This window comes from Magnolia sinica, chromosome 10, assembly GCF_029962835.1.
Source record: "Magnolia sinica isolate HGM2019 chromosome 10, MsV1, whole genome shotgun sequence".
In the NCBI taxonomy this organism is placed as follows: Eukaryota; Viridiplantae; Streptophyta; class Magnoliopsida; order Magnoliales; family Magnoliaceae; genus Magnolia; species Magnolia sinica.
The window spans coordinates 17,226,324-17,236,706 of record NC_080582.1 but is presented as its reverse complement, the minus strand read 5'-3'; the positions used below and the strand labels follow the sequence as shown (position 1 = coordinate 17,236,706).

The 10,383-nt window shown below is 38.3% G+C and overlaps 1 long non-coding RNA gene across 2 annotated transcripts; it reads left to right on the top strand.

Moving 5' to 3' along the window:
• Positions 1-7,612: 7,612 nt before the first annotated feature.
• LOC131257374 (uncharacterized) lies at positions 7,613-8,905 on the top strand. Of its 2 annotated transcripts, none has more exons than XR_009177344.1 (3): positions 7,613-7,691; positions 7,819-8,453; positions 8,688-8,905. It is a non-coding gene; the product is annotated as an uncharacterized LOC131257374 (long non-coding RNA). The 2 variants fall into 2 exon arrangements; XR_009177345.1 differs by lacking the exon at positions 7,613-7,691 and having other exon boundaries at positions 7,789-7,898; positions 8,183-8,453.
• The last annotated feature ends 1,478 nt before the right edge of the window (positions 8,906-10,383 follow it).

Genomic DNA, 10,383 nt, shown 5'->3' with positions numbered 1-10,383 from the left:
TGGAGTGGATATCACACCATTATTCTAAACAATTCTAAAGAGCTTTGATGAAAGAGCTCTCTAGAAGACGATATTTGCATGAAAGAAATAAATAACAAAAATATACTCAATTACCAACCACATCCTATTTATCTTTTAAAATCAAAAGTTCATGTCTCTTAATTACCAGAACTAATTGCATTGGTAAAATTAATCAAATGCTACATGAGTTATATATAAAAAAGACGAGACAAGTGAGAACCCTCAATACTAAGGTAGAAGAAGAGAGTACAAAATGAAATTCCTTAAATATTATTTTGTGGGCCATTGCATGAAAGTGGCAACCATCATCAGTTATGTGGCCTTTTATATAGATAGCTGGGATCATCAACTTGCTTGACCATAAGACCATTAATAGAGTACACACTCACTTAAACAACCTCGATTTTAAAGACTAGATGAAAGTATATTATTTTGTCACACCTTTCAATCTACACAAGAAGAAGGTGGTTTTCGTTTCCCCATAGCATGTTGATTGATATAGACAATCCAAATGATGGTCTTACAGTAGATGGACCTTTGCTCCCCTCTAAAAGAAAGTGGTTTTTTTTTTTCCATGTGAGAGAGGGGTTCTAAAGATCATCCAATGGAGGTGATATTGGGTCAGGTGCAACCCATCACTACAACAAAAAAGAATAACAGCGGCACTTTAGGTGCCTCTTACACCGGCGCTGTGTAAAACAGGGACCACGGATGTTTTACCCTATATATATTTAAAAAAAAAACCTACAGTCATTTTGCTCCCGGACCCCGTGCGTCTCTCTCCATCTGCATATCTCTCTCTCTCTCTCTCTCTCTCTCTCTCTCTCTCTCTCTCTCTCTCTCTCTCTCTCTCTCTCTTCCTCACTTGCATCATCTCCAGATCTGGTGCGGCCAGCAGCCCCTGCCCTTCATCTCTTCCCCGGCCAAATACTCATTTCTCTCAAATAGATATTTAGGTTTTTTATTTTTAGATCTGTAAATTCGCAGATTATCAGAGGATACAATATTGGAATTAGGGATTTCCTAAACTCTGTAATGGGAAAAGGATTAGGGCTTTCCTAAAAAATCACTTTTATGTTTTATTGTTATGAATGTTTAAGGTGTGCATAACATGTGTTTGATGAAATGTCTCTGTTCTAACAGTTTTCAATTTATTTGTTTGTGGCTATGATGATCTGGATTTTGTTCTCTTCTATTTTCCTGATCTGGGTGAATTGCAAAGTGGCTTGCAAACATGGTATTGTTTGTTAGCAGGCTCTTGTAGTTGCATGATACTCAGACAGCGTGGGATACTTGATACACAGGCACGTAGAAATTGTACACGTGCCATACATTAACTAAATTCCAAAAATTAGATTGATGGAACGACTCTAACCTTAGATGCATGCACTCACTCGACCATTGGATATTTTTCATGTTAACCGTCCAATAAATGTCTACCAATCTGATAGTGGATAATAAAAACAAATATATATATAAAATCATAAAATTTAGTTCATGATACATCCAAATTGGGAAGACATATTTTGGACAGTTAAATTTGAATTACTGGTATCCCATGTATGCAATTTCTAAGTGCCTGCCTATCATCTCTCACACTCTGCAAGAGTATCAGAGTATTTCTCCTTTTCTTAATTGTGCAGATGGATGTGGGGCCATGATTGGTTTATTAGAGGATGTGGCTTCAGCTTGTTTACTAAGAGGGTATTAATGTGGTCCGCAGATGCAGTTGAAGTGAGCCACGTTATGGAGAGCGACTTGTATGTGACCCCAGCACCACCGATGTGGTGAGGCCCTAACCATAGGACCCACCTATATGTATTAATTGTATATCTATGTCATTCATCTGTTTCTCCAGCTTATTTTAAAGCATGGTACAAAAAATAAAGCATATATAAATTTCAGGTGAACCATACTAAAGGAAACAGTTGTCATTGAACACTCACCATTAAAAATTATCTAGCTTCTACTGTAATGTTTATTGACCATCCAAACTATAGATAAGATCACGCAGACCTGGAAGAAATGAAAAATAAAATAAAATATCAGATTGATTCGAATATTTCGTCGCCCACAAGAGGTTTTTAATGGCCAACAATCACTGTTTCCTGTGATGTGGTCCACCTGAAATTTTTATTTCTTCAGTTGTGGGACCATTGCCTAAAATAAGCTGGAAAACAGAGGAACGGTGTGGATATATAATGATGTGGTCCACCTGACATATAATAGTCTTGCCATTCATCATTTCAGGTTGGGTCACATCCTTAGTTCCAGGGAAGTACAATGAGGTAGCCAGTAGGCTTGGTAGAATTGGAGTGAAGAGAGGGTCGCTTGCTATCCTCTTTGCATACTCAATGCTTGTTATCCTGTTTTGGCTTTAATAAAATCTCATGGCCTTTTAAATAAAAAAAAGGTTGCGTCTGGTACCCAACTCGGGTACCCATTGGCTACCAAGTATGTGATTTTTTTCTTAAATTTGTACCTCAATTATATTTATTACCCAAAAAAACATAGAAAGGCAGTTTCTGGTATGGACCAGAATCTGGATCTGGCCTGAACTTGAGTCTGGACCCGATTCCAGATCCAGACTCCATTTTAAATCCTAATATGTGCTTGAAATTAGACCTGACAAGACCCAATGGGATTTGCAAATCTGATTGGATCTGGTTGTGATGATTCATATTGTGGTCTCTGAATCAGAACTCAACAGGCCCAAGTTTGATACCCTTAGTGAGGTCCAGAATACGGGGACACCAGTACCCGGCCTGAACCTGACATGTTAAGAACCTAGTTTGATGAAGTTTTTATTGCACAAAAGTGATGGCATTTGTCAACTGGTTTTCTTCCATGTTATTTTGGTTATTGGTTATGTTACGCTCCCTGTGTTCTCAGTTTCTGATTTGTAAATCAGAATATGGAGTGAACTCAGTAGAAATTACTATCATCATTATTGTTGCTATTATTTGGTTGGTAAGTAGGTTTGAACTTTGCCCCCCACTTTATGTACTGGAGTGTTGAAAATGCATCAGTTCATAATGACCTTGAACTGATGGAGTCCCATGATTCTTATGTTTGTTTTGGTATGGTTTCACTTACACTTAAGCTTGTCAAACTGCAGTTGTACTGCTCGGTGAAAAATGGGAAACAGATCACAAATATTCTCATTTTGCTCTTTCCACAAGTAAGATTTTATGTTGCATTATAATAGCTGATCATCTTTCTGTCTGCATATATCTTTCTGCATGCCTATGTACATGCATATCCTCATACTATATACAGAGGTGTACATGTACATGTTGCACATGCATGCATATGTGTTTGCATATTTGCCCTTATGACTAACAGCTTTTTTTCTATCATAACTTCAAACATGGCACATTTGCTTAATATCATGCATACATTAGTAGGTTGAAAGTTTCAATCAACTACAGATCAAGATGGGCATTCTTTTCTAGAATATTTCATCATCGTGCTGTGAGACCATTAGAGTTCTTTCGACCTGATTCATGTAAATGTGCAAAAAGGATTGATTCCCAAGAACTCAGGATTCAAGAAGCCAATAAACATTGCTTATACTTTTTTCTTGGTGCCAATATATGTAGCAGGTAATATCACACTCAGAGAACAAGGTCTAGACAGAATGAGTACTCAAATCTGCTTCGCTTATCAAAAAGTACTTATATATAATTGGCATTTATTATGCTTTTCACGAATATATGTAGCAGGTAATATCACACTCAGGCCATGTCTAACTTTGTTTTTTGGAGTTCTAAGTGTATATTTCTTCTCAAAATTGCAAGGCTAAGGATTATACTGCAGTTGAACAACCTGTGGAAGCATTCACGAATATTACATACAATCACCACGTATGAACTGAGATGCAAATGTAATTTGTTGTTGGTTATGTTGTTGCTGCTGTGTGAAGATTATGTGTTGTCTTTCAGTTTAGTGAGCAAAAAATATTCTTTTGTCTTCACTGTGTTAGGTGGATGATCTCTCAAGGATGTATAGGTTATTTTGTAGAATAACTAGAGGCTTAAATCCCGTTTCTCAAATATTTAAGCAGGTGGGGTGCATTTCCTTTCAAAGTTGTATTTTGGTTTTATAAATAGAACATAGCAACTGCCCTCTTATGTTTATCCTGCCTCTCTACGGTTACTGAGTGCTTTGTGATGCAGCATGTTACTGCGGAAGGAACCACCCTAGTTAAACAAGCAGAAGATGCAGCAAGTAACAAGAAAGTGAGTTCTTCTCATTTTTTTAGTCTGAAACATTGTTGGTTTATCTAGCTGGGATAGAATAAAATGGTGGGACAGATTCATGTAGCCGACCCCAAGTAATTGGGACGAGGCTTAGATGATGATGATGATGAATTGATAGTTAGTTGCGAGCTGTTGTACAATTTTAGATACAGCCTGTGGTCCACATTTCAATATACATGTGTCTTGTTTGATGAGTGTGGTCCCCTGATGAGCAAGGTGTCCTGTATCGGTATCAGTTGGCGTAACGGTGCCCTCCGAAACCGATACGGATATGGGGGCGTAACGGTGATACGGGGGCGTAACGGCCCGTAACGGCGCAATTTTTTTTTTTTTTGCCAAAAAAATATGAAAAAATATGGATTAAATCCGGAATATTCTAAGCATTCCAAATATGCATTCATTTATAAATTGGAACATGTTTGTGGTGGTGTAACGGTCCACTCTTTGGTGAGAAGTTGTATCGGATTGTTTGATGAATTTATGAACCAGATAACCTAAATTTGACTACAAAATTCATATATTTATTTTTCTAAATATCTAATTTATATACTTAACAATTTGATATCATTTCTCCCAATAGTTCTTAAAAAAAATGAAATTAAATTCAGGTAGATGGTGTTGCCAATTTGGGGCTGACTTCGAGGACCAATCCATGCCCCAAATCAGCCTCAAATTCATGCAATTTATTGGAATTATCCCACTTATGAATTGGTGGACATTTATTGGATAGTGAATCATGAAAAAAAATAATCAAAAGGCCTTATTTTAAAACATAAGTGTCCACAAATTAACAATTAAACTATTCAAACTATTTGATTTTGGTATTATGAGTTAGTAATTACAGTTCATAATTTAATTGGTAAATTTTAAGTTAATACGTGTCTTGTGTATAATTTTTTAAGGGCCTAAATTAGGTGGGACTTGGATTGTGAAGTGTAGCACACGAGTGTCAAAGTTTTTTGGGCCCAATCCATGATGAATGTGTTATATCCACACCGTCCATCCATTTTGCCAAATAATTTTAGGGTATGAGCCCAAAAATGAGGCAGATCCAAAGCTCAGGTGGACCACACCATAAGAAACAACAATAATTAAACGTCCACTAGTAAAAATTTATTGGGGGCTACAAGAGTTTTAGATCAAGCTGACATGTGTGTTTTCCCTTCATCCATGTTAGTGTGATCCTATTAACAGGTTAGATGGAAAATAAACATTACAGTGGACCCTAAGAAAATTTTAATGGTGAGCATTCTATAACCACTGTTTCCTATGCTGTGGTCCACCTGAGATTTGGATCTTACTAATTTTTTGGATCATGACTTAAAATGATGTGGCAAAATGGCTGGATGACATGAATAAAATACATATATCATGGGCCGGCAGGTGTACCATTTATTAAGTTGTCCGTTAAAAGGGTGCCACGTACCCAGTCCATTCATTTGATGTCAACAATTCCTGTGGGCTCGACTTAAGGATTGACACGAAAAGTAATACAGATCTAATTATCAAGTGGAGCACACTGCAAAAAGCAGTGGGGGATTGAACGTCTACCGTTGAAACCCTTTTTGGGATCATAGATGTTTTGGATCAATATGAAATTTGTTTTTCCTCTTCATTCAGGTCTTTTTGACCTTACGAACAGATTGGATGGAAAATAAACGTTACGGTGGGCCCTATGAATTGTTTAATGATGAAAATCATTATCTCCACTGTTATTTTTGGTGTGGTCCAGACGATCTTTGTATATGATTCATTTTTTGAGTAATGCTTTAAGATGATCTCTAAAATTAGATGAACGGTGTCGATATAATAAATACATCATTGTGGAGCCCATGTAACTTTGATCTCCTTTGAACCGTTCGTACAACACGAAGCTCGAGGAGTGTCAGCGCTCGTCTTAGCATGACACGTACCTGTAGCAGCTACATAGCTGGTGTGTGGTACACCAGCAAATCTGCTTCCCATTTTATTTCCAACGCCAAATGAAAAAAGAGGAAAAGAAGAGGGAAACCGAAAAAGAAAAAGAGGGAAAGAGTGGGGGAGAGAGAGAGAGAGAGAGAGAGAGAGAGAGAGAGAGAGAGAGAGAGAGAGAAGAAGAAGAAGAAGAAGAAGAAGAAGAAGAAGGCCGCAGCCGCAGCTGCAGCAATCTAGAAGAAGAAGAAGAGGAAGAAGAAGAAGAAGAAGAAGAAGAAGAAAAGAAAGAAAAAAGAAAAAATGTACGTTTTTTTTCCCCCCACTTTTTCTTTAGCCCGTAATGGCCCCGTAACGGCCGTTACGATCACAAAATCCGGGGGCGTGCCTGTTTCGACCTTGTATCATGTAATGGTATTGGTCGTTACTATTACGTATCGGCCGTTACGGCCGATACGTAACCGATTTGGGACACCCTGCTGATGAGTGGATCGATATGATTTAGGATGGTTTTGAAAAAAATTGCCAATGTTCCACATTTCGATGGACACGATTTTTTTTTTTAATGAGTGTGTGGGCCCCTGATGCGTTGACCAGCTTGATTAATGGACTGACCTGGCCCAAACATCAGGGTGGTCAATTCATTAGGTGACCTGGCCCAAACATTTACAAGTCTCTCTCTCTCTCTCTCATTGAATCTAGCTCGATTTTTTATTTTTATTTGCAAGCAGAATTACCTCATATCATTCCACCCAAATATTCGAGGGTGCGTCGTTTGGAAAATGCAGCAATCACATTCTAAATTGGATGGAATGGATTTCCTCTGTTGAACCAGCCTACAATGGCAGAGTGAGCTAGTTTCTCTATTCAAAGGATCAGGAACAATGGTAATTGAGGCAAGTGGGCATTCTACTCAATGAGAATTTATTTACATCGAAATTCATCTCTATTGAGCATTTGGGGTTGCACGGAATTCAATATACAACTAGCAGGCTATCATTTTCCACTTTAAAGAATTTTGCCTTTGATTGGCTTTGTGAGGTAATTTTAAGGCCTGTGAGCATTGGAAACTGTGACAGCAATCTAGATTCAGTTATCTAATCCAGTATGTGCTTTTTTCTTAGATTGCATTTTCTTTCTCCAATCAAATTGCCTAAGAAAGTGAAAACATCAATTAGAAAAGAAAAAGAGCATGAAGGTCTCTCGTTGGTATTCAATGTGGCAAGGATACTTCATTTAGAAAAGGTGACAAGGATACCCAAAGATTAGCTGGTTATACTACCACCAACACTAGGATCATGGTTCAATTTAATTTGTTTATGGACTTATTTGCTAATGCAAATTGTAGAGATGTGGAGGAATCGTTTATTTGAAACCCTGGGACTTTGCTAGCTTGTGGTTTTGGTTTCTTTAATAAATTTCTCCTGTTGAAAAATTGGAATTCCTATTTTTATTTTTTATTTCTTGCAGTGTGTATCTGCTGATGAAGACAACTAGGTTGGGTAACTATAAAAACTGATAAATATATTTTTTATTTAGGGTTCTTGTAGTAATTTTTTTTCCCTTTCCTCTGATTGTTTGTCATGATTCCTCTGAGTAACTGTTTTCTGCTGACACTTGCTAGCTGAGGAGCACCTTCTTAAGATCCTAGCTAGCCATCCATCAGTCAGGTCCCACCATGAACATTCCGTGGTTCCAATGCAGGTGCCAATGCTTGGGTATTGCGTCATTTTGAATGAAATTCTCACCAAATGCTTTAGTTAATCAGTTCTATCATGACTAAAATTCAATCCTCATCATCAATCAAAATGAACTATTCTTGGGATCTAAATGTATTTTTCAGTCTCTCTATCTACAACTAAAAATCAGGCTAATCAAAATGTAATGCTTTTGTCATGATTGATTGGTAAAAGTTTTGTGAGTAGGTGCCTGCCTGACATCAATCTTGATACAATCTTTGGACCATGTGGTGCATTGCTACCAGGCAGGGTTGAATAAAATATCTAAATACCAGGCATCTTTTTTCAACTAGATCACCTTTTTTTCAGAAAATACCTATGGTGTTGTTGCTTATATCTTAGTTATCATCTCTCAGAAAATACATGTAGCAAAACCTGACCGGTCACATGCTGGGCGCTACCAAAGATCATGTATTCCATAGAAACCAATGAATGGATAATCCTTGCAAATGATTGGAAGACTCCTTCAGGGCGGCAATAATCCAGACAATCCGTTGCTTGCTGGGTTCAGCCCTATCAGGTACCAGGCCTAGATTTCAAGCCTGGGCATTGTCCTCAGGCCATGGCAAAAACTGTAGAATTTTGGTTTTCTAATTGTTTTCCTGCAAATTAGTTAGTGATTTTTTTCCATATTTTGTAACTCTTTCTGCAAAAAATCAGTAGAGTGAATTGGGTGATCTCTTGTTTTGATTGCAAACAGTTTTGCACTGCAACATGTGGTTAGATGTAATCTTTTAATTATTTATCAATACAGACGCACATTCACTTATGCTGCCCACATATCTATGCTTGGCCCTGGGGGGTAACAGTGGTGGTTGCACCGATGAGAACACAAGCTGTGAGAGGTGGGCCGCTCTCGGAGAGTGCACGAAAAACCCAGAGTATATGGTGGGATCTGCAGAGGTTCTTGGTGCCTGTAGGAGAAGCTGCAAGGTGTGTTAGCTGACTGTTTTGGTCATGGGAGCAGTTGTTGTCATACAATCTACAGTACAAGAAATATGTGGTTTTCTTTTCCCCATAGCATGTTGATTGATATAGACAATCCAAATCATGGTCTTACAGTAGATGGACCTTTGCTCCCCTCTAAAAGAAAGTGGTTTGTTTGTTTGTTTGTTTTTTTGTTTTTTTCTTTCTTTCTTTCCGTTTGATAGAGGGGTTCTAAAGATCATCCAATGGAGCTGATATTGGGCCAGGTGCAACCCATGGTGGGCCCCTCTGGTCCAATGCTCATGATCCATATAAATCTGAATTAAATTTCTACCCTAATAAGGTACATAGAATTCGTGCCAATGTTTTAAAAACTGGACCAGAGCCGAGCCGTTTTGGTTAGTGGTACTATCCAAACAAGTTGGATTGCCGGTCCAACTGGGTCAAACCGTAGAGCCGTCATGGCCTAATAATTACATCAGGGTTGTCCAAGTTAAATTGGTCGGTTGTAGGACCACAAAACCCAACAACCTGCTTTTGTTGGAGGTCCTATCCAACTGGTTCAACCCATGATGTTATCATGGGTCCTACTCATGGCTCAATGGTAGACCATTTGGGTTCCAACACTAAGGTCATGGTTTGAGTACCCATGTGGTGTGTGTTAAAAAAAAAAAAAAAAAAAAACCATGGTGTCATCATGGCCTAATAATCATATTAGGGTGTGTTTGGCTGCCACAAATATCAAGAAATTTCGTGATATTTTGCACCAAATTATATTGGTTTATCATGAAACATAATGATATTTGGTGCAACCAAACACACCCTTGATTAAGAATACTTAAAACATAATAAAAATATAAAGGTCCAAACTGTCTATGTTGAACTATTCGATGGTTGGACCACAAAACCCATTTGACTCCGGAGGTTCCAATCCATAAACGGGTACACCATACTGACCGGCCCAGAATGGCCATTGGTTCCTGTCCAAACTAGTCTGATCACTGAGAGGTGGCCCATGGATGGTGGAGATTGCAGCAAAACAAAAACTGATTTAGAGCATTCCCCACTTTAGATGATGACATTCCTTTTCATTCACGGTTGCTTTCTATGGCATTATCTATTTCTCATGCCTTCTCTACCTCACATCAGGTGGGGGCCACAGTGATCTGGCCCATCTATCTTGTGGACCTTACTATGGATAAGCCATGGCCCATAAAGTGCATCAATCATAACTGTGCAATCAGTGCACCATCAATCACAGTATCAATCTAATAGGAGCATCTGGGTCCAAATATGTGGTCTAGATCATACTGGCAGAGGCGGTGGGGCCCACCATGATGTTTATGTGAAAATCTGCCCTCACCATTGGATATGAAATCCTACATTAGGTCTATGGCAAAAAATCATGCTAACCTATGATTCAGGTGTGACACACCATGTTAAGCAGTTCGGAGAAATGTTCACCCTTAATTTTTACAGGGCCCACTGTGATGATTATATGAAGTTCACTTCAACCATTAGAT